The sequence below is a fragment of the Cetorhinus maximus genome, chromosome 16 (assembly GCF_964194155.1).
Source record: "Cetorhinus maximus chromosome 16, sCetMax3.hap1.1, whole genome shotgun sequence".
Taxonomy (NCBI): domain Eukaryota; kingdom Metazoa; phylum Chordata; class Chondrichthyes; order Lamniformes; family Cetorhinidae; genus Cetorhinus; species Cetorhinus maximus.
The window spans coordinates 26,034,865-26,059,545 of record NC_135894.1 but is presented as its reverse complement, the minus strand read 5'-3'; the positions used below and the strand labels follow the sequence as shown (position 1 = coordinate 26,059,545).

General features: G+C 46.4%; 1 protein-coding gene across 3 annotated transcripts in view; it reads left to right on the top strand.

Moving 5' to 3' along the window:
* Positions 1-24,681, top strand: part of mcf2la (mcf.2 cell line derived transforming sequence-like a) — a 264,376-nt gene that overhangs the window by 85,163 nt on the left and 154,532 nt on the right. The window contains exon 1 of one of the 3 annotated variants that reach the window (XM_078559534.1): positions 11,667-11,765. The exons of the other annotated variants lie outside the window; for them this stretch is intronic. The gene's annotated coding sequence lies outside the window, so the exon portion shown is untranslated. Of the gene's footprint in view, positions 1-11,666; positions 11,766-24,681 lie in introns of those variants that run through there. 3 annotated transcript variants of the gene reach the window in all.

The window sequence follows — 24,681 nt, the reverse complement described above, 5'->3', positions numbered from 1 at the left end:
GCTGCTGTCACTATTTTATCCTCCCCTTTGTTTCACTGTGCTCTCACTCTTGGTGCTGCTGCTGTCACACTTTTATCCTCCCCTTGGTCTCACTCTGCACTCACTCTCGGTGCTGCTGCTGTCACACTTTTATCCTCCCCTTGGTCTCACTGTGCTCTCACTCTCGGTGCTGCTGTCACTATTTTATCCTCCCCTTTGTTTCACTGTGCTCTCACTCTTGGTGCTGCTGCTGTCACACTTTTATCCTCCCCTTGGTCTCACTCTGCACTCACTCTCGGTGCTGCTGCTGTCACTCTTTTACCCTCTCGCTGGTCTTACTGTGCTCTCACTCTCGGTGCAACTCCTGTCACCCTTTTATGCTCCTCTTGGCCTCACTGTGCTCTCACTCTCACTGCTGTCACTCTTTTATCCGCTCGCTGGTTTCACTCTCCTCTCACTCTGGGTGCTGCTGTAAGCCCTTTATCCTCCCCTTTCTCTCACATTGCTCTCACCCTGGGTGCTGCTGCTGTCACTCTTTATCCTCCTCTTGGTCTCACTGTGCTCTCACTCTCGGTGCTGCTGTCACTATTTTATCCTCCCCTTGCTCTCACTGTGCTCTCACTCTAGGTGTTGCTGCTGTCAACCTGTTTTCCTCCCCTTGGTCTCACTCTGCTCTCATTCTCATTGCTGTCCCTCTTTTATCCTCTCGCTGGTCTCGCTGTGCTCTCTCTCTTGGTGCTGCTGTGTCACTCTTTTATCCTCCCGTTGGTCTCACTGTGCTCTCACTCTGGGTGCTGCTGCTGTCACTCTTTTATCCTCTCGCTGGTCTCACTGTGCTCTCACTCTCGCTGCTGTCACTCATTTAACCTCTCGTTGGTCTCACTGTGCTGTCACTCTCGGTGCTGCTGCTGTCACTCTTTTATCCTCTCGCTGGTCTCACTGTGCTCTCACTCTGGGTGCTGCTGCTGTCAATCCTCTCGCTGGTCTCACTGTGCTTTCACTCTCGGTGCTGCTACTGCCACTATTTTATCCTCCCCTTGCTCACACTGTGCTCTCACTCTCGTTGCTGCTGCTGTCACTCTTTTATCCTCGCTCTGGTCTCACTGTGCTCTCACTCTTGCTGCTGTCACTCTTTTATCGGCTCGCTGGTCTCTCTGTGCTCTCACTCTCGCTACTGCTGTCACTCTTTTATCCTCTCGCTGGCCTCACTGTGCTCTTAGACTCGGTGCTGCTGAAACTCCTTTATCCCCCCCTTGGTCTTACTGTGCTCTCATTCTCGGTGCTGCTGCTGTCACTCTTTTATCCGCTCACTGGTCTCACTGTGCTCTCACTCCCGGTGCTTCTGTAACTCATTTATCCTCTCCTTGGTCTTACTGTGCTCTCATTCTCGGTGTTGCTGCTGTCACTCGTTTACCCTCTCGCTGGTCTCACTCTCCTCCCACTCTTGGTGCTGCTGTCATTCTTTTTTCCTCCTGCAGGTCTCACTCTGCTATCACCCTCGGTGCTGCTGCAGTCAGTCTTTTATCGTCCCACTGGTCTTGCTGTTCTCTCACTCTCAGTACTGCTGCTGTCACTCTTTTATCCTCTCGCTGGTCTCACTCTGCTCCCACTCTTGGTGCTGCTGTCATTCTTTTTTCCTCCTGCAGGTCTCACTGTACTCTCACATTTGGTGCTGCTGTCACTCTTTTATCTTCCCGTTGGTCTCACTGTGCTCTCACTCTGGGTGCTGCTGCTGTCACTCTTTTATCCTCTCGTTGGTCTCAGTGTATTCTCACTCTGGGTGCGGTTGCTGTCACTCTTTATCCTCCGCTTGGTTTCACTGTGTTCTCACTCTGTGTGCTGCTGCTGTCACTCTTTTATCCTCCCCTTGGTCTCACTGTGCTCTCACTCTCGGTGCTGCTGCTGTCACTCTTTTATCCTCTCGCTGGTCTCACTGTGCTCTCACTCTCGGTTCTGCTGTCACTCTTTTTCTTCTTGCTGGTCTCACTGTGCTCACTCTTGGTGCTGCTGTCACTCTTTTATCCTCCCCTTGGTCTCACTGTGCTCTCACTCTCGGTGTTCCTGTCACCCTTTTGTCCTCCCCTTGGTCTCACAGTGCTCTCACTCTCGGTGCTGCTGCTGTCAACCTTTTATCCTCCCCTTGGTCTCACTCTACTCGCACTCTACCTGCTGTCACTCTTTTATCCTCCCCTTGGTCTCACTGTGCTCTCACTCTCGGTGCTGCTGCTGTCAACCTGTTTTCCTCCCCTTGGTCTCACTCTGCTCTCATTCTCATTGCTGTCCCTCTTTTATCCTCTCGCTGGTCTCGCTGTGCTCTCTCTCTTGGTGCTGCTGTGTCACTCTTTTATCCTCCCGTTGGTCTCACTGTGCTCTCACTCTGGTTGCTGCTGCTGTCACTCTTTTATCCTCTCGCTGGTCTCACTGTGCTCTCACTCTCGCTGCTGTCACTCATTTAACCTCTTGTTGGTCTCAATGTGCTCTCACTGTCGGTGCTGCAGCTGTCACGCTTTTATCCTCTCGCTGGTCTCACTGTGCTCTCACTCTGGGTGCTGCTGCTGTCACTCTTTTATCCTCTCGCTGGTCTCACTGTGCTCTCACTCTCGGTGCTCCTCCTGCCACTATTTTATCCTCCCCTTGCTCACACTGTGCTCTCACTCTCAGTGCTGCTGCTGTCACTCTTTTATCCTCGCTCTGGTCTCACTGTGCTCTCACTCTTGCTGCTGTCACTCTTTTATCGGCTCGCTGGTCTCTCTGTGCTCTCACTCTCGCTACTGCTGTCACTCTTTAACCCTCTCGTTGGTTTCACTGTGCTCTCAATCTGAGTGCTGCTGTTGTCACTCTTTTATCCCCTCCTTGGTCTCACTGTGCTCTCACTCTCGGTGCTGCTGCTGTCACTCTTTTATCCTCCCGCTCGTTTCACTGTGCTTTCACTCTCGGTGTTGCTGCTATCATTCTTTCATCGTCGCGCTGGTCTCACTGTGCTCTCAGTCTCGGTGCTGCTGCTGTTACTCTTTTATCCTCTCGCTGGTATCACTGTGCTCTCACTCTTGGTGCTGCTGTTAGTCTTTTAACCTCCCACTGGTCTCACTGTGCTCTCACTCTCGTCGCTGCTGCTGTCACCCTTTTATCCTCCTCTTGGTCTCACGGTGCTCTCACTCTCACTGCTATCACTCTTTTATCCGCTAGCTAGTCTCACCCTCCTCTCACTCTCGCTACTGTTGTCACTCTTTTATCCTCTCGCTGGCCTCACTGTGCTCTCAGACTCGGTGCTGCTGAAACTCCTTTATCCTCCCCTTGGTCTTACTGTGCTCTCATTCTCGGTGCTGCTGCTGTCACTCTTTTATCCTCTCGCTGGTCTCACTGTGCTCTCACTCTCGCTGCTGTCACTCATTTAACCTCTCGTTGGTCCTACTGTGCTCTCACTGTCGGTGCTGCAGCTGTCACTCTTTTATCCTCTCGCTGGTCTCACTGTGCTCTCACTCTGGGTGCTGCTGCTGTCACTCTTTTATCCCCTCACTGGTCTCACTGTGCTCTCACTCTCGGTGCTGCTCCTGCCACTATTTTATCCTCCCCTTGCTCACACTGTGCTCTCACTCTCAGTGCTGCTGCTGTCACTCTTTTATCCTCGCTCTGGTCTCACTGTGCTCTCACTCTTGCTGCTGTCACTCTTTTATCGGCTCGCTGGTCTCTCTGTGCTCTCACTCTCGCTACTGCTGTCACTCTTTAACCCTCTCGTTGGTTTCACTGTGCTCTCAATCTGGGTGCTGCTGTTGTCACTCTTTTATCCCCTCCTTGGTCTCACTGTGCTCTCACTCTCGGTGCTGCTGCTGTTACTCTTTTATCCTCTCGCTGGTATCACTGTGCTCTCACTCTTGGTGCTGCTGTTAGTCTTTTAACCTCCCACTGGTCTCACTGTGCTCTCACTCTCATCGCTGCTGCTGTCACCCTTTTATCCTCCTCTTGGTCTCACGGTGCTCTCACTCTCACTGCTATCACTCTTTTATCCGCTCGCTAGTCTCACTCTCCTCTCACTCTCGCTACTGTTGTCACTCTTTTATCCTCTCGCTGGCCTCACTGTGCTCTCAGACTCGGTGCTGCTGAAACTCCTTTATCCTCCCCTTGGTCTTACTGTGCTCTCATTCTTGGTGCTGCTGCTGTCACTCTTTTATCCGCTCGCTGGTCTCACTGTGCTCTCACTCCCGGTGCTTCTGTAACTCCTTTATCCTCTCCTTGGTCTTACTCTGCTCTCATTCTCGGTGTTGCTGCTGTCACTCGTTTACCCTCTCACTGGTCTCACTCTGCTCCCTCTCTTGGTGCTGCTGTCATTCTTTTTTCCTCCCGGAGGTCTCACTCTGCTATCACCCTCGGTGCTGCTGCAGTCAGTCTTTTATCGTCCCACTGGTCTTGCTGTTCTCTCACTCTCAGTACTGCTGCTGTCACTCTTTTATTCTCTCGCTGGTCTCACTGTGCTCTCACTCTCGGTGCTGCTGCTGTCAACCTTTTATCCTCCCCTTGGTCTCACTCTACTCGTACTGTACCTGCTGTCACTCTTTTATCCTCCCCTTGGTCTCACTGTGCTCTCACTCTCGGTTATGCTGTCACTCTTTTTCTTCTCGCTGGGTCACTGTGCTCTCACTCTTGGTGCTGCTGTCATTCTTTTATCCTCCCCTTGGTCTCACTGTGCTCTCAGTCTCGCTGCTGTCATTCTTTTAACCTCTCGTTGGTGTCACTGTGCTCTCATTCTCAGTGTTGCTGCTGTCACTCTTTTACCCTCTCGCTGGTCTTACTGTGCTCTCACTCTCGATGCCACTGCTGTCACCCTTTTATGCTCCTCTTGGTCTCACTGTGCTCTCACTCTCACTGCTGTCACTCTTTTATCCGCTCGCTGGTTTCCCTCTCCTCTCACTCTGGGTGCTGCTGTAAGCCCTTTATCCTCCCCTTGCTCTCACTGTGCACTCACTCTGGGTGCTGCTGCTGTCACTCTTTATCCTCCCCTTGGTCTCACGGTGCTCTCACTCTCGGTGCTGCTGTCACTATTTTATCCTCCCCTTGCTCTCACTGTGCTCTCACTCTCGGTGCTGCTGCTGTCAACCTGTTTTCCTCCCCTTGGTCGCACTCTGCTCTCATTCTCACTGCTGTCCCTCTTTTATCCTCTCGCAGGTCTCGTGTTCTCTCTCTCTTGGTGCTGCTGTGTCTCTCTTTTATCCTCCCGTTGGTCTCACTGTGCTCTCACTCTCGCTGCTGTCACTCTTTTAACCTCTCCTTTTTCTCACTGTGCTCTCACTCTGGGTGCTGCTGCTGTCACTCTTTTATCCTCTCGCTGGTCTCACTGTGCTCTCACTCTCGCTGCTGTCACTCTTTTAACCTCTCGTTGGTCACACTGTGCTCTCACTCTGGGTGCTGCTGCTTTCATTCTTTTATGCTCCCATTGGTCTCACTGTGCTCTCACTCTCGCTGCTGTCACTCTTTTAACCTCTCGTTGGTCTCACTGTGCTCTCACTCTCGGTGCTGCTGCTGTCACTCTTTTACCCTCTCGCTGGTCTCACTGTGCTCTCACTCTCGCTGCTGTCACTCTTTTAACCTCTCGTTGGTCTCACTGTGCTCTCACTCTTGGTGCTGCTGCTGTCACTCTTTTAACCTCCCGCTGGTGTCACTGTGCTCTCACTCTCGGTGCTGCTCCTGTCACCCTTTTATCTTCCTCTTGGTCTCACTCTGCACTCACTCTCACTGCTGTCACTCTTTTATCCTCTCGTTGGTCTCTCTGTGCTCTCACTCTCGCAACTGCTGTCACTCTTCATCCTCCCCTTGGTCTCACTGTGCTCTCACTCTGGGTGCTGCTGCTGTCACCCTTTTATCCTCCTCTTGGTCTCACTCTGCACTCACTCTCACTGCTGTCACTCTTTTATTCTCTCGCTGGTCTCTCTGTGCTCTCACTCTCGCTACTCCTGTCACTGTTTAACCCTCTCGTTGTTTTCACTGTGCTCTCAATCTGGGTGCTGCTGTTGTCACTCTTTTATCCCCTCCTTGGTTTCACTGTGCTCTCAGTCTCGGTGCTGCTGCTGTTACTCTTTTAGCCTCTCGCTGGTCTCACTGTGCTCTCACTCTCAGTGCTGCTGCTGTCACCCTTTTATCCACCTCTTGGTCTCGCTGTGCTCTCACTCTCACTGCTGTCACTCTTTTATCCGCTCGCTGGTCTCACTCTCCTTTCACTGTCGCTACTGTTGTCACTCTTTTATCCGCTCGCTGGTCTCACTGTGCTCTCACTCTCGGTGCTGCTGTAACTCCTTTATCCTCCCCTTCATCTTACTGTGCTCTCATTCTCGGTGCTGCTGCTGTCACTCTTTTATCCGCTCGCTGGTCTCACTGTGCTCTCACTCTTGCTGCTGCTGTAATTCCTTTATCCTCCCTTTGGTCTTACTGTGCTCTCATTCTCGGTGTTGCTGTTGTCACTCTTTTACCCTCTCGCTGGTCTCACTCTGCTCCCACTCTTGGTGCTGCTGTCATTCTTTTATCCTCCCGGATGTCTCACTCTGCTATCAGCCTAGGTGCTGCTGCAGTCAGTCTTTTATCGTCCCACTGGTCTTGCTGTTCTCTCACTCTCAGTGCTGCTGCTGTCACTCTTTTATCCTCCTGCTGGTCTCACTGTGCTCTCACTCTCGGTGCTGCTGCTGTCACTATTTTATCCTCCCCTTGCTCTCACTGAGCTCTTACTCTGGGTGCTGCTGCTGTCACTCTTTATCCTCCCCTTGCTCTCACTGTGCTCTCACTCTTGGTGCTGCTGCTGTCAACCTTTTATCCTCCCCTTGGTCTCACTGCTCTCATTCTCACTGCTGTCACTCTTTTATCCTCTCGCTGGTCTCACTCTCCTCTCACTTTCGGTGCTGCTGCTGTCACTCTTTTTTCCTCTAGCTGGCCTCACTGTGCTCTCACTCTTAGTGCTGCTGTCAGTCTTTTATCCTCTGGCTGGTCTCACTCTGCTCTCACACTTGGTGCTGCCGCTGTCTCTCTTTTATCCTCTCACTGGTCGTGCTGCTGTAATCACTCTTTTATCCTCCCTTTTGCATCACTGTGCTTTCATCTTGTCGCTGCTGCTGTCATTCCATTATCCTCCCTTATGCCTCACTGTGCTCTCACTCTTGGTGCTGCTGCTGTCACTTTTTTATCCTTCTGCCGGCCCTGCTGTGCTCTCACTCTCAGTGACGCTGCCTGATTTTCCTTATTCTTCTAGCTGGTCTTGCTTTGCTGTTGGTGAGGTGCTGTTGGTGAGGTGAGACTTTCAGGCTCGCCAAGGAAATGTTTCAGTGCCTGATCAGCTGGCTGAATCTTGGCATGCTGAGGCATGTTCCTGAGGATTCGTAATCAATAGCTGAACGCCTTTGATATGGTGGAGGATTCATTTGTGCTGCAGTCGCAGATGATGGGTTTTTCTGAACGACTGTGCGAATATTTGGAGCAAAGTTTCTCAACACTCTGATTAGATGCTGTTCTCAATTTTTGAGAAGTCTATTCCATTAAAGAGGTCTCTGAAGGTCATCATATTGTCAGAATTGCTTTGTCTAATGAAAGTCTGTTCTGCAAAAGTCTTGGAATCAAATGTGCTCGCACCAGAGGATGCTTGTAAATGGGGCAAACCTAGTAGAAAAGTGGAAATCGAGGTGGAATGGAATCACTTTGCCAGTGGACATTACAAAGGTTAAATTACAATAGGAGCACAAGGTTGTGTGGCCATTCAAGTGTTTCCATGATCGTTTCCAAGGGCCCTTATATTTTATTAGAAGTGTGCAGCGGCAGTGCTTGCAAACCTGGCAAAGGTCATTGAGCTGTCAATTTTAATCAAAGTTTTTGCACCCCTTGGAGTGGATGCCATAGTAGTCCTTCCCTTTAAGCAATATGAAAGTTGTATTGCTGGCTTTTATGGAGCAAGTGGCCTCTGGTGAAGATTTAACCCAGATGCCTTCTACAATGAGAAGTTCAAGTCCTCTTATCTGAGATTGACCCATCCTGTGGAGAGGGAAGTTATCAATCTATAACCAAGATAAGGATCATGACCCCAATTACAATGAGTACTGGAATGATGTGTGAGAAGGCACCAAAAATGTTGTGTGGTTATAATGGCATATAGGCACAAATCACTCGTAAGGGATTGTTGTGGGTTCATTTATTAATTCTATGCACATGAGAACAGATATACATGGACAGAAAGCTTGAAGACATCAGCAGCAGGGGTGTGTGTGTGTGTGTGTGTGTATGCTCTGCTCAAAAGCAAAAGTGAAACTGAGACTGGATCACATGACAAACTTCCCTTCTAGTGATGTCAAGCTGCTATCCCTCAAAGGCATATTACAACAAAAAACACTTCCAAATACTCGTGAGGCAGTATCAGTGATCCATTCAGTAGCACATCTAATACCAAAGCTAACCCTGGTATTGCCTCTATAAGACCTTGACCCATAGCCTCAACACAATCTGGAGCCTGTCAAATAGTATCCAGTTCAATTTGCAAGAGCAACTGTTGTGCCCTTTTAATAATGTTCTCAACTGAGTAATTAGTTTAAAAAAAAATCAATTCCATGCTTTGTAACTAGCTAAGAACTGTCTAGATTTTCTAAGTTTAATAGGTGTATAAATAAGACTAGGGGCTTAGGAATTCCGAGATCTAGAGGTTTTAATGTATTGGAGAGTGCATCCAAACAGGTGACGTCTTTAAAGGTTTTTATTGTCCCGGTGTCTATGTCCAGACCACAGCCAGAACACCTGGAAGCTGTAATGACCATACAGGATCCATTCCCTAAAGAGAAATGTCACCAGCAATCCAGTTGAACTGGTGTATTGGTGACAGTGCAGTTTGCCTTATCTGAACCACTTCCATATTGCTTATACTTCTCTCCTTAATGGCAGATAAGGAACGCTGGATCAGTACATTCCTCTGCATGAAGGAAATCATGTTCCGTGGAGGTGGAATTAGACTCCAAGCATGGATGAGCCATCCAGTTATACAGATGTTGAACCATTATCAAGGCCCTGAATGATCCTGAGGTCTGAATGAGAACTAGGCTAAGGATCTTCCACTGGTTGTAATAGATCTTGGCCTGTTTTATCAATGGGACTGCAAGGAGGATAGCTAGTCTCCATTGGATAGATTCAACAAACCAAACAGTATCTCTAAGTATGGTCCTCTTGGTGGGAAAGGAAGTTATTTTGTGAAGCATTGCATGGGATGTGAGTTTACTAAGGGCTTTTTCTCTTCTGACATTGATTGAGGAAGTCTTTATACCATGATCAAGGGACCTGATTAGATTGGAGTTTTAAAAGGGACATGTGAATAGCTGTCATGAGACTATTCAGTCTAATGCCTTTGTCTGCAGAGAGAAATTCTTGGTGGGTGGTTCGAAGACCAGTGACTATAAAAGATTTCTGGAGCTTAATGAAATCCTCAATCTTCTTGAGGCTGTGATCTTGATCTCTGTTCCATTGAACATAAGGACCTAAGAAATAGGAACAGGAGTAGACTCTGTGACCCAGCGAGCTTGCCCCATCATTCAATACGCTCGTGGCTGATCTTGGGCTTAAATTCCACTCTCCTGCCCACCCCCCATGTCCCTTGGTTCCCTGAAAGACCAAAAATCTGTTCAACGATGGAGCATCCACAACTCTCTGGGGTAGAGAATTCCAAAGATTCACAACCCTTTGAGTGAAGAGATTTCTCCTCATCTCAGTCCTGAATGGATCACCCCTTATCCTGAGATTGTGCCCTGTGTTCTAGACTGCCCAGCTAGGGGAAACAATACCTCTGTGTTGACAAACCCTTTCAGAGTCTTGAATATTTTGATCCAACATGACGACAGATTCTGCTAGCAGCTTAGAAGACAGTTGGAATGAACGGGTGTTCATGATTGTAGAATGTTTCTTGCGACATCAGATGGAGTCACTCAATTTGATGAAAATTACAAAAGACTGACTTAAAGAGACCTCTGGCTCTATAAACAGCAGATTGATCTGTCGGGAGAGAAGTATTATCAAATTTCCTTCCAGACAATGTTGAGCCACAAAGGTAATATTTGATGGCTTTTGTTCAATTCTGAATTGGTAAACCATTATTTTTTGTAGTTTACTCTTGACTGTTTCCTAGCCAACATCCTTTCACCTGGAGTAACTCTGATGCAAGAGAATTCAGATGTTCTAGGGTAGAAGTGTCATTGGGAATCTGATTATCTTTAAACAGATGTATGTCCTTCCAGAGGATAACTTTGTGATACAAAGAAGGTTCCTTCCTCTGTGTTTTCCCTTGTACCACCATACTTGACCAAGGTTATAGTGAATGTTCCCATCAACATCGTTACCACCCATACAGATATGAGATGACTTAAATCTAGAAAACTATCTGATTTCCACACTTCAGCAGGAAACTGTATAGTGTGAAGCGGACATTTTTGGCATTTTGCATGCACTGCCCGTGTCGGGAAATCCTTTAACAAGGAATTGCCCAGTACCATTGGAATTCCAGTGGATCCATCAAGCCTATACTTGTCGTTTGACGAATTGGAATTTTTTTGTCTTACACTTGTCAATCGGTCGATTTCAACCAACTTGTCATAACCCCAGGTATTCTTAAAGAATCAGAGTAAAATTTGGAGGAACAAAATATTATTGAATTGCAAGGAAATCCTCCATTAACAAGGAGTAAAATCATGGGTCTGTCGCGGTGCCAAAGGTTGAATGATGGAGCTTAATTAGGGACATTTTGCTGAATAGGGGAAATGGATCCAAACACATCTGATCCTTGGAGTGATTTGCAATGATTCTACATCATTCCCTTATAGGAATATGCCTGTGTTCGTGAAGATGTTTTAGCCTTGTGGGGGGGAAGCAGTGTTCTGAGAAGTCGGGATGTTTTCTAATCCCATTGATGTAAGGATAACTTTTCAATCAATGAAGTCCCAATGCCCCACCTGCTCAGTGCATTGCTCGTGTTTGGTTTTTTCACCAGTCTTCAGCTGGATTTTCTTCTTGAAGGTTCCTCGTGGTTGTGTTGTGCCTTCTGAACAGTTCATTTTCTGTTAAACTGATTTAATTTCAAGAGCCTTGGTTAATATTGTGGTGCCTAACTCAGCTTGTATGGGCTGATGAATAAATCCATGTGATAACACAAGTGTTATGAGGCATTGAAATGATACCAAAAGAAATGGAACCTTGGTAAGGGTAGGCATGTCGTTATGAGTCACCCCCTTTCTCTAGAAACAGTTGTAAAATTTGCAGTAGAGTTTGTACTGCAGCTGTGGGAAGGATGGCCTTCTGTCCAGTCTTCTCTCTCTTGAGTTTGAATATAGGCACCGTATTTAACTATGGTCCATAGGGTAGTAGAAAGATAAGTAAAGCTGTAGTAAAGCGACTGCATCTTGGCCTTTTCCTGGGTCGAGGGTTGGTCTTGTTATCTGGAAGCTTTGCCTTTCTTTTTTCTCTGCCTGAGGTTTGGGTGAATTTCTCCTCTTCTTGACCCTTTTCTTCCTTCTCTGTTGTCACTCCTTGATCTCTACTTGTTTCGGTTGTGGTTTCTTGTGAAACCAATTTCTGAGGCATTGCCAAGTATTGTGTTGAGGAGTAGGAGTCAGTGACGCTGCCTGACCAACTGTCGTCAGTAATTTGATCACTTCTGTTTCCGCGTTCTAAGCTGAGCCCTGGATGACAGTATCCCTTCTACTGTTCCTCCATTTTGATATCCCTCACAACACCTTTTTAGATTGTCTACGGAGACAGTTTTAAAAGTTTGCTTGTCATTCGGTTGATCAGTGAGTATTTCTACAGATCTTTCATTAATAACTGAATGTATTTGCACATTGGGTCTTAAACTAGGTCTTCATTTGAATTTCCTTTCCTGAACCCACTCCCCTTCTAGGGGTTGCCATACTTTGGTCAACTGTTTTCGCCTATTTGTCTTTCTTATACTCTGATCTATTTGATGTATCTTGTCTGTCACTTCTTGTTTTAAATCTAACTTTTTCTCTCTGGTCAAGTAGTCAGAGAGTGTAGAGGTAATAAAAGAACCATGGTTAAATGGTGTATGTATCTCAACCTCAAACATTATATCATATGGAGTCCTAAGGAACACTGTCCCTGATGCAGATGTGGACATATTATTAAGGGATAGTTGCATTTCCGGTATGATTATGGTCCACTTATTTCTGCTGATTCTCAACAGTTTGATCGATAGCTTTTAAAAAAAATCTCCTGGTTTTTACGTTCTACCAGCCCCGCACAATGCAGATGACATGGTGGACTGCGCTCTAACCCAATCCCCTTTTGTTCACAATAGTCTTTGAAGACCTTGGATCAGGCTCTACCTTGATCGGAGTGTAGGATTTTGGGTGCACCAGCTGCAGTAATGGTGTCAGTAATAGCATCGACAAGCGCATTTCCCAAAACTGTTTTTATGGGGACCAGCCAGCAGATGGGAGTGCATCCTTCAACACAAACGAGAACATGTTTCCATCCCAACGAAAGGGAAAGTGGTCCAATGAAATCAATAAGTAATTGTTCCTTTGGTTTAGTAAGCTTTACAGGAGCCAATGGTGGTGGCTTAATAAGTGATGACTTGTTAAATTGCATGGCTCATAATTAGCCACATATGTGTTAAGCATGCCTGGTCACCAATACAAGGAAGTTAATTTGTAGGATGCTGCTTTGGCACCACAGTGTGCTTGACCTATACCCTTGTGAGCTTCTTTTACAAGCTGTTCCCATTTGTGACTCGGGTACTTCTCAGTTTCCCTTGTGCAACTGAACTAGTACATTCTAGTTACCTAGTTACAACTACTACCATTTGGGGTTTCCGATACTTTGATGGATATCCTGGTGAATTCTCTTTTACTGGGTCTAATAGCCAGATCAGTTCCTCATCCTGAATAGCTGCCCTTTCTGCTCTTGGTGATAACACTAACTTTGGCAGGTCCCTCTCAAGGGGGTGTCATGTAGACCAAATGTTTTGCTTGTTCATCTGCAAGGCTGTTGCCCTTCGAGTGTACTGTACCAGTGGTATGCCCATTTACATGAATTACCTTGACAATTTTATTTTCTGTCCTCAGAGTATGCCCTCCCACAATGATTTAGGTTTTGTGGGTTTACCCTTAAGATTGGTAGATTTTGTTTGTTCCCAGAACACTAAGTCCTGGTTGTATCCCCGTTTACAATAGTTGCTATCCATACAGGTCGATATGGGTTTAATAGAGTCTGCCTTTTCTAGAGCATACGATAGTACTGCTGTTTCAGCATACTGTGCTGTCTTACTACAAGGTAATTCTTCCAGATAAAAAGAATAGGAATCTCAAAGTCCCTACTGTTATCCCCATTCCCAGCTAAGGATTGTTGGGATGTCCCTTTTGTAGTCATAATTGATGATCCATCACAGTAAATGATTTGATGGTATTCTGTAAGTGACCTCATAGCACTTGTTTAATTCCCTCCTCTACCATCATCCTCCATGATGGGAAGAAGCTCTAAGTCATTTTTAAGACTTAAAAATGAGCGTGGGATAGTTAAAGACGATGCCCATTTATCATATTGGAACTGAGTGGCTCTTTTTTCATCAGAGGCCATCTTCAATACTGACCTCAAGTCATGTACCTTTGTGTAGTTGGTAATGGGGTATTCCTTTTGCAGGGCTGTTGCCTTAATGAGGGATGATAGACATGGCCCTGTCTTTTCTTAAAGCCCTTTTTTCAACATTGGAGTTGTCGTTAGAATGGTACTGAATGGGCAAAACGTTCTTTTTCATTGTGAAAAACAGCAGCACTTTAAATGCTGTCCTGATGTGAATATTGAGGGGAAAATGTAAATCTCTCTCTTCCAGATCTGTGGCCATCTGTGCCTGTCAGCATAATTGATCCAATTTTGAGTATTCATCTGGTGAGAATATGAATGGCCCTTTTGCCACTTCATCCACCCTAGAGTACAGGGGTGCTGAGAGGAAAGGTTGGCATAAAAGATCTAGAAAAATTCAGGAGTCCTAAACTTGTAGTTTTCTCAGAGTTCCAGGGTATCGAATGGTGGCCAGTTTCTCCTTATAGGATTGAATTAATCCTCTACTGTTTCCGGTTACTCATAAGACCAGAAAGGAATCCTCTTTCCTAATTAGTTGACTCGACCTGACGTTGATTAGGTACCCAGCAGTGGTAAGTCACAATAAAACTCTATCAATGCCTTTCAAATGCTCATGGAAATCGTCTATGTAAGAGTTGACATTGGGCAGGTTTTTAAAAGATCAGTGATGTGAGTGGAGAAGAGAACGGGGCTGTTTTGAAATGCCTGGGGCAACCTGGTCCAGCAGTGCTGATAGCCATCAGGTCCCATCATGGCCGTGTTTTGCCAATCAGCCTCTTTAATTGGATTTGACCAAAAGCCATTTGCGAGATCAATACAGGATTTCTATTTTTCCTTCTTAATTCCAGAGAGGAGGGCTGTTGAATTTTGTTATAAAAACAGAAAATGCTGGGAAACTCGGCAGGTCTGGCAGCATCTGTGGAGAGAGAAACAGAGTTAACATTTCAAGTTCATATGACTCTTCTTCAGAGCTAAAGAGTAGAAATGTGATGGAATGTATACTGTTTAAAAGGGGATGGAGCAAAATAGAAGGTCAGGGATAGGCGAGAGCTCAGGAGAGACTGACAAGCATGTCATTAATGCTGCCTTTGTCTTCTGTTCAATGTAGTGTTAAAGAATAAAGAAGGTGCTAATAGTGGCATTTAGGTAAGATAGCAGAATGTGTTAATAGCAGAACAAGGGTCAACACTGTGAAAGCACAACATAGAAACAAGTGACAGATGGTCCTGTGGGAGGGTGGTAATGGTGGGGAAAAAGGAAAAAAAAGCAAATTTAAAAAAGAATAAATACAAAATAAAAAAAAACCAAAAAATGAATAAATAAAAAAAAATTTAAACATTGGATTAAAAAAGCGGTTAAGATGGAGGAGCGAGTTCATGTCTGAAGTTGGTGAATTCAATGTTAAGTCATGAAGGCTGTAAAGTGCCTCATCGGAAGATGAGGTGCTGTTCCTCCAGTTTGCGTTGGGTTTCACTGGAACATAGCAGCAGGCCTAGGACGGACAAGTGGGCATGAGAGCTGGGTGGTGTGTTGAAATGGCATGCGACAGGAAAGTCTGGGTCATGCTTGCAGAAAGAGCAAGGTGTTCTGTAAAGCGGTGACCCAGTCTGCGTTTAATCTCCCCAGTGTAAAGGAGACCACATTGGGAGCAGTGGATGCAGTAGACCAAATTGAAGGAGGTACAAGTGAAGTGCTGCTTCACCTGAAATGGGTGTTTGGGCCCTTGGACAGTGAGGAGGGAGGCGGTAAAGAGGCAGGTATTGCACCTTCTGCGATTGCATAGGAAGGGGATGAGGTGTTGGGGGTGATGGAGGAGTGGACCAGGGTGTCCCAGAGGGAATGGTCCCGACAGAATGCTGACAGGGTGGGTGAAGGTAAGATGTGCTTTGTGGTAGCATCATGCTGGAGTTGGCGGAAATGTCAGAGGAAGATCCTTTGAATGTGGAGGCTGGTAGGGTGAACAATGAGGACAAGTGGGACCCTATCATGGTTCTGGGAGGGAAGGGGTGAGGACAGAGGCACAGGAGATGGATCGAGCATGGAGGCCCTGTCAACCACAGTGGGGGGAATCCTCGGTTAAGGAAAAAGGAAGACATGTCTGATGCGCTGTTCTGGAAGGTAGAATTTTGTTGTTGTGCAGTATGCGGGGACTTATTTAAGGCTGTATAGTCTCGCACTGATCTACATCTCCCATCTGGTTTGATAACGCTAAAAAATGGTGAATTGGTTCTAGATCCTATTTTTACTAGGGCAATTTATTCTTTGGATTCTTTGTTTATAAGGAGATCCAATTTTTCCTCATCCTGGATAGGCCACTTTTTTGGGCTGGTGCCAGCCAGCATCAAGTGAGTGAAGTTTGATGCCCACCTTGCCATGTTGATTTGGATATATTAATACGTTGATCTAGAAGGTATTTCTCTCCCTGCTTTTGGAAACTATGATCTAGTTGGGTCTGAATGAGTTTTTGCCTGCCATTGTAGCCTGTGGATACTTCTGCAGGTCTAGTTGAGATTTTAAGGTTATGTTTTATATCTGGTTGCTTACAATGAGAGGGCAGGCCAATTTTGGTACCCGTCCTACCTCTAGGGTGGCTGTGATTCTGAACATGGTGATAGGTATTCTGTAAAATTCAATTATTTGGGTCTTACATTGTGTGAATCCCCCTAATGGTATTTTGTAAAGTGGGCCCCCAAATCTGCCCATGTAGTTTTTATAATTGTGGGGTCCATAATGGTGTAATCAGCTCCTATATCAAATAGGGCCTCCAGCTGTTCACTGGTGGGCCAAGTTGCCAGAGCATAGGGAAATTCACAAAGCCTTGGCTAAGTGTCATGTAAGCCTTCAGTACTGAGATTAGTGATTTTCAGAATCCTGAGTTTCATTTTTGACCTTGTTGACCATTTTGACTGATTTATGTTGCTCCCTTTTGAGCATGGGCATACATTTGAATGTAGTTGTTACACTGGGTTAATGCAGGAGCTGAGTTTGGACTTAATATCATTTGTAGGAGTTGCCTTAAATGTTCGGCATTCCAGATCCCTTAGGAGGTCTGAAACAAAAACAAAAATACCTGGAAAAACTCAGCAGGTCTGACAGCATCTGCGGAGAGTAATACAGTTAATGTTTTGAGTCCGTATGACTCTTCATCAGAACTAAGAAATATAGAAATGAGGTGGAATATAAGCTGGTTGAAGGGGGTGGGACAGGTAGAGCTGGATAGAGGGCCAGTGATAGGTGGAGGCAAAGAAGAGATTGCCAAAGATGTCATAGACAAAAGGACCAAAGGGTGTTGACAGTGGTGATATTAGCTGAGGAATGTGCTAATGATGACATTAAAGGTAGAAAGCAGGACGAGCAAGTGACAGATAACCCTAGTGGGGATGGGGTGGGGGGAAGGGATCGAAATAGGCTAAAAGGTAGAGATAAAACAATAGATGGAAATAAATTTAAAAATAATGGAAATAGGTGGGAAAAGAAAAAAAAATATATAAAAAATTACAAATTATTGGAAAAAGGGGGATTGGAAAGGGGGTGGAGATGGAGAAGAGAGTTCATGATCTAAAGTTGCTGAACTCAATATTAAGTTCGGAAGGCTGTGAAGTGCCTAGTCGGAAGATGAAGTGCTGTTCCTCCAGTTTGCGTTGAGCTTCACTGGAACATTGCAGCGGGCCAAGGACGGACATGTGGGCATGAGAGCAGGGTGGTGTGTTGAAATGGCAAGCGACAGGGAGGTCAGTGTCATGCTTGCGGACAGACCGAAGGTATTCCGCAAAGCGGTCACCCAGTCTGCGTTTGGCCTCTCCAATGTAGAGGAGACCACATTGGGAGCAGCGAATGTGGTAGACTAATTTGAGGGAAGTGCAAGTGAAATGCTGCTTCACTTGAAAGAAGTGTTTGGGCCCTTGGACTGTGAGGAGGGGGGAAAGTAAAGGAGCAGGTGTTGCACCTTCTGCGGTTGCATGGGAAGGTGCCGTGGGAGGGGGTTGAAGTGTAGGGGGTGATGGAGGAGTGGACCAGGGTGTCCTGGAGGGAAAGATCCCCGTGGAATGCCTCCGGGGGGGGTGAAGGGAAGAAGTGTTTGGTGGTGGCATCATGCTGGAGTTGGCGGAAATGGCGGAGGATGATCCTTTGAATGCGGAGGCTGGTGGGGTGATAAGTGAGGACAAGGGGGACCCTATCATGGTTCTGGGAAGGAGAGGAAGGTGTGAGGGCGGATGCGTGAGAGATGGACCAGACACGATTGAGGGCCCTGTCAACCACTGTGGGTGGAAAACCTCGGTTACGGAAGAAGGAAGACATGTCAGAGGAACTGTTTTTGAAAGTGGCATCATCAAAACAGATGCGACGGAGGCGAAGAAACTGAGAGAATGGGATGGAGGCCTTACAGGAAGCGGGGTGTGAGGAGCTGTAGTCGAGGTAGCTGTGGGAGTTGGTAGGCTTGTAATGAATATTGGTGGACAGTCTATCACCAGAAATTGAGACAGAGAGGTCAAGCAAGGGAAGGGAAGTGTCAGAGATGGACCATGTGGAAATGATGGAGGGGTGGAAATTGGAAGCAAAATTAATAAATTTTTCCAGGTCCAGACGAGAGCATGAAGTGGCACCGAAGCAGTCATCGATGTACCGGAGAAAGAGTTGTGGGAGGGGGCCTGAGTAGGACTGGAACAAGGAATGTTCCACATACCCCATAAAGAGACAGGCATAACTGGGGCCATGCAGGTACCCATAGCCACACCTTTTATTTGGAGAAAGTGAGACGAGTTTAAGGAGAAATTGTTCAGTGAGACAACAAGTTCAGCCAGACGGAGGAGAGTAGTGGTGGATGGGGATTATTCGGGCCTCTGTTCGAGGAAGAAGCGGAGAGCCCTCAGACCATCCCAGTGGGGAATGGAGGGATGTAGAGGGATTGGATGTCCATGGTGAAGAGGCGGCGTTTGGGGCCAGGGAACTGGAAATTGTTGATATGACCTCAGGAGGTCTGTTGGACCGTTTATTAACTCGACGATCTTCCCATCAGAGTTGACGTTGGTCTTGCTGGGAATCTCTTGTATCCCTCTTCCAGTCATCCTGGCATCCTCCTATGGTTCTTTGGTAGTCTTGGCTAGTGTAAAAGTTGTCCGCATAGGCATCCCAATGTCCTCTGCCTTCCCTAAGAGATCTGCCCCCCTGTTTATCCCATCTGTCTGGGGAGAGATCTCTTTCTTGTCGGTGAGTAGGGGGCATGGATCTTCCACAGCACATCCTTGGGGGTTTGTGCCTGGGTGGAGTGGATCTGAGTCTTGGGCCTAAGCAGTCCTTGTCTCTGTACGTCAGAGGTACCACCTCTGGAATTTCTATCTTTAGTTTGATGGAACCCATTACACGCCCTGCCTGAGTTGCCATGAGAACATGGGCATATATTTGAATGCAGTTGTTACACTGGGTTAATGCAGGAGCTGAGTCTGGACAATATCATTCGTAGGAGTTGCCTTAAATGTTCAGCATTCCAGCCTTGGCAGTGCTTTTCTGACTTTATCAAGGTTGGTTAGAACCCAATTGTTTTTCTTCCTGGTTGGTGTTTCCAGGTTTACCAGACATGGTTTATATAGAGTTCATATTTACCTGGCCCGGGTGTAAGTTGTTTGTTTCGACTTTGGCTTACTGAACCAACAAGTCCAGCACTTTCAGCATTGGCATAAACTTGAGCTAGTGCCTTTCTGCATTGGTTATAATGGGCTCTCAGTTATTTATAGTCTTCCTGAAGATTTTGTTCATTTATTTCATCTTGAGCTCGCCATCTTAGGTGGAATTCATGGCCCCTGGCAGCTGCTCTGGGTCCTACTCTTTAGCCATGTTTCCCTCCACATTGAGCTACACCGTTCATCAGGCTTCCCAATAGTGCGGGTGTGCACTTTTATCTTTAAGGACTTTTGTGGGTTTGGAGTATTGGTTTGATTATCCAGTTGGATATTTTATATTCCCCAGTTCTGGGGATCAACGTTAATTACAGGGGAGGCGATGGTGAGTGGTATTGTCACTGGGCTAGTAATCCAAAGACTCAGGGTAATGCTCTGGGGACCCGAGTTCGAATCCCGCTGCGGTAGATGGTGGAATTTGAATTCAATAAAAATTTGGAATTAAAACGTCAAATGATGACCAATGAACCATTGTCGATTGTTGTTAAAAACTCATCTGGTTCATTAATGTCCTTCAGGAAAGGAAATCTGTCATCCTTACTTGGTCTGGCCTACATGTGACTCCAGACCCACAGCAATGTGATTGACTTTAAATGCCCTCTGAAATGGCCTAACAAGCCACTCAGTTGTAACAAACCGCTACAAAAAAGGAATGAAAACGGATGGACCACCCGGCATCGACCTAGGCACCGGAGAAGACGATGTCAAACTCAGCCCTGTCGATCCTGCAAAGTCCTCCTTAGTAACATTTGGGGGCTAGTGCCAAAATTGGGAGAGCTGTCTTATAGACTAGTCAAGCAACAACCTGACATAGTCATCACACCTTGAAGAAAATATCCCAGACACCACAATCACCATCCCTGGGTATGTTCTGTCCCACCGGCAGGACAGACCCAGCAGAGGTGGCGGCACAGTTGTATACAGTCATGTGGGATGTCACGGCATCAGGTCAAACATGGGCAAGAAAACTTCCTGCTAATTACCATGTATCACCCTCCCTCAGCTGTTGAATCAGCACTCCTCCATGTTGGAGAAGCACTGAGGGTGTCAAGGGCGCAGAATGTACTCTGGGTGGGGAACTTCAATGCCCATCACCAAGAATGGCTCGGTAGCACCACTACTGACCGAGCTGGCCGAGTCCTAAATGACATAGCTGCTAGATTGGGTCTGCAGCAGGTGCTGAAGGAAAAACATACTTGACCTCATCCTCACCAACCTGCCTGCCGCAGATGCCTCTGTTCATGACAGTATCGTTAGGAGTGACCACCGCACCATCCTTGTGGAGATGAAGTCCTGGCTTCACATTGGGGATACCCTCCATTGTGTTGTGTGGCACTACCACCGTGCTAGATGGGATAGATTTTGAACAGATCTAGCAACTCAAGACTGGACATCCATGAGGCGCTGTGGGCCATCAGCAGCAGCAGTTTTGTACTCGAACACAATCTGTAACCTCATGTCCTGGCATATCCCCCATTCTACCATTACCATCAAGCCAGGGGATCAACCCTGGTTCAATGAAGAGTGCAGGAGGGCATGCCAGGAGCAACATCAGGCATACTTAAAAATGAGGTGTCAACCTGGTGAAGCTATAACACAAGACTACTTGCGTGCCAAACAGCATAAGCAGCAAGTGATAGTCAGAGCTAAGGGATCCCACAATCAACGGATCAGATCCAAGCTCTGCAGTCCTGCCACATCCAGTCGTGAATGGTAGTGGATTATTAAACAACTCACTGAAGGAGGAGGTTCCACAAATATCCCCATCCTCAATGATGGAGGAGCCCAGTACATCATTGTAAAAGATAAGGCTGAAGCATTGTCTATAATCTTCAGCCAGAAGTGCCGAGTGGATGACCCATCTCAACCTCCTTCAAAGGCCCCCAGCATCACAGATGCCAGTCTTCAGCCAATTCGAGTCACTCCACGTGATATCAAGAAACAGCTGAAGGCATTGGATACTGCAAAGGCTATGGGCCCTGACAACATTCCGGCAATAGTACTGAAGACTTGTGCTCCAGACCTTGCTGAGCCCTTAGCCAAGCTGTTCCAGTACAGCTACAACACTGGCATCTACCCGGCTACGTGGAAAATTGCCCAGGTATGTCCTGTACACAAAAAGCAGGACAAATCCAACCTGGCCAATTACTGCTCCATCAGTCTGCTCTCGATCATCAGTAAAGTAATCGAAGGGGCCATCAACAGTGCTATCAAGTGGCACTTGCTTAGCAATAACCTCACTGACGCCCAGTTTGGGTTCCGTCAGGGCCATTCAGCTCCTGACCTCATTACAGCCTGGATTCAAATATGGACAAAAGAGCTGAACACCCGAGGTGAGGTGAGAGTTACTGTCCTTGACATCAAGGCAACATTTCACCGAGTGTGGCATCAAGGAACCCTAGCAAAACTGGAGTCAATGGGAATCAGGGGGAATACTCTCCACTGGTTGGAGTCTTACCAAGCACAGAGGAAGATGGCTGTGGTTGTTGGAGGTCAGTCATCTTAGCTCCAGGACATCAGTGCAGGAGTTCTTTAGGGTAGTGTCCTAGGCCCAACCATCTTCAGCTGCTTCACCAATGACCTTCCTTCCATCATAAGGTCAGAAGTGGGGATGTTTGCTGATGATTGCACAATATTCAGCAACATTCGCAACTCCTCAAATGCTGAAGCAGTCCATGTCCAACTGCAGCAAGACCTGGACAAAATCCAGGCTTGGGCTGGCAAGTAACATTCGCGCCACACAATTGTCAGGCAATGACCATCTCTAACAAGAGAATCCAATCATCGCCCCTTGATGTTCAGTGGCATTACCATCACTGAGTGCTCTACTGTCAACACCCTGGGGGTTACCATTGACCAGAAACTGAACTGGACTAGCCATATAAATACTGTGGCTACAAGAGCAGGTCAGAGGCTAGGAATTGTGCGACGAGTAACTCACCTCCTGACTCCCCAAAGCCTGTCCGCCATCCACATGGTATAAGTCAGGAGTGTGATGGAATACTCCTTACTTGCCTGGATGAGTGCAGCTCCACAACACTCAAGAAGCTTGACACCACCCAGGACAAAGCAGTCTACTTGATTGGCACCACATCCACAAACATTCACTCCCTCCACCACTGACGCACAGTAGCAGCAGTGTGTACCATCTACAAGATGCACTGCAGGAATTCACCAAGGCTCCTTCGACAGCATTTTCCAAACCCATGACCACTACCATCTAGAAGGACAAGGGCAGCAGATACATGGGAACACCACCACCTGGAAGTTTCCCTCCAAGTCACTCACTATCCTGACTTAGAAATATATCACAGTTCCTTCACTGTCACTGGGTCAAAATCCTGGAACTCCCTCCCTAACAGCACTGTGGGTGTACCTACACCACATGGACTGCAGCAGTTCAAGAAGGCAGCTCACCACCACCTTCTGAAGGGCAACTAGGGATGGGGAATAAATGCTGGCCCAGCCAGCGAAGCCCACATCCTGTGGATGAATAAAAAAAAATTGTGTCCTGGGTTCTCATAGCTCCATCAACATCAAAGCATTCTATTCTAAAGACACATACTTAATCTTGTGGAGGTATTATGGTTGGAGTATTTCCCAGAACAAAGCAATCATTTGGATTTCCTAGTGGAAAGACAGGGCCAATTCTGACAGAGTTTGCCTTTTGTCTGGGTTAAGATTTAATATGAACTTTGAGAAATTTCTAAACCTCAGTGCTATACTGAGGAAGTTCTAATTTCAGTTCTAGAAGGCCTTGCCTCTCAAGACTTAAATCTGGTTAAATCTAAAGACTTAAAACTTGTCCGTAATGTACCTCCTCACCAAAGTGTATTCAGAGATGGGGTTTATGAGTTAGTGATACAGAAGACTATGAGAGACAATGTAAGTTCTAAACTATATAGAAGTTTAAAGTACCAAGCATGCGATTCACAGTTGATGAGGCCGTCAACCACAACTTAAACAGTTCTTAGGAAAAGATGAAAAATATTATCTTATTTCTGAAAAGAAGTGACATTTTGTCGAAGCTTTTTGTCTTCCACTCATCAGGAGAGATGCAAGAATATTAAATTTCAAAAGGAGCAACAGTTTATACAACATGAGAAAAGGGTGCTGATTGATGGCAAGTCGGCTCTGGACTTAGTAACTCGGGTTGTTGAGTTCAGCTTTTCATGACACCATGCTTACCAAATAGATATATCAAATGAGGTTGCTGTGGGGTCCCCTCTAGACCCAGCTTTGCTAACATTTTTGTCAGTTTCCATAAGAGATCTGTTTTCAATGGAATGATCCCAAACCTCCTACCCTTTGTACATTTCCATGATATGTTGATATAGGTGATACATTTGCTATGTTTGAATCTGAAGCTGTATGTGAGAATTTCCTTACACCCTAAATGTGTTCCATCCCGCAAATTCACCTTTGAATTGGAGCAGTCTAACAAGCTCTCTTTCCTCAACATACTTGTTGAGAAATCTGCTAATGGGTTCTCTACTACTGTCTACTGCAAGTCTACCTTCACTGGTCAATATACGCATTGGGATTCCTACAGTTCCATGCGTTATAAGATTGGCCTTATCGGCAATCTCACAAAAAGGGCCCAAGCCATTTGCTCATCATGCAAGACTGATGCTGAACTAGAATGCATCAAAGCTATACTGCTGGTTAATGGCTGCTCCGATCAGATCGTTGCTTGCTGTGTATTGCACAAACTCACGAGTGGTCTAGGGCACCTGAGAAGTGCCCAATCTACCTCAAATTACCCTGGAGGCTAAAATATCTCAAATATTTGAGCAACAGGTGAAGCTAGCTGTTTCACGCTGCTACTATGCAGTAGCAACACGAGTGGTATTTGCCACTAACAGGATGCTGCCATCAAGCCAAAAAGACATTCTATCTGCCACACAATGAGCAATGTAGTATATAAATTTCAGTGCCAGTGTGATGTCATGTACATAGGTTGTACGCCTTGACAACTGGCAGATTGTATCAAACAGCACGTTCCTTCGGCTGTTCGCAATAGACTGAGTACTGACCATACTCAACCAGCCCATGCTTGCAAAACTCAGATCATAATGTCTAACGTTAGATGTGTTTGGACAGTACTTGCTGAACAATCCGAGCGTGATAAGAATTACACCAACAAACAGTTTAAGATTATCATTGGCTCGCAACGTGGCTCACTTATGCTTGCTAGAAGCTACATATGTTCCGGCAAAAGGAACATGTGCAGGCATTGCACCTTGTTTGAACTAAACAAAAGCATAAGGTCAGTAGCTCCCTGGTGCATTCACCATGGCAATGCCTCGACCAATCACAGCCGACTTGTCAACCAATCAGCACCCCTTTTCTCATACAGTATAAATTGTTAAACCCTTTGAAAGTTGGTATTCTTGCATCTGTCCTGATGAGTACAAGACAAAATGCTTCGACA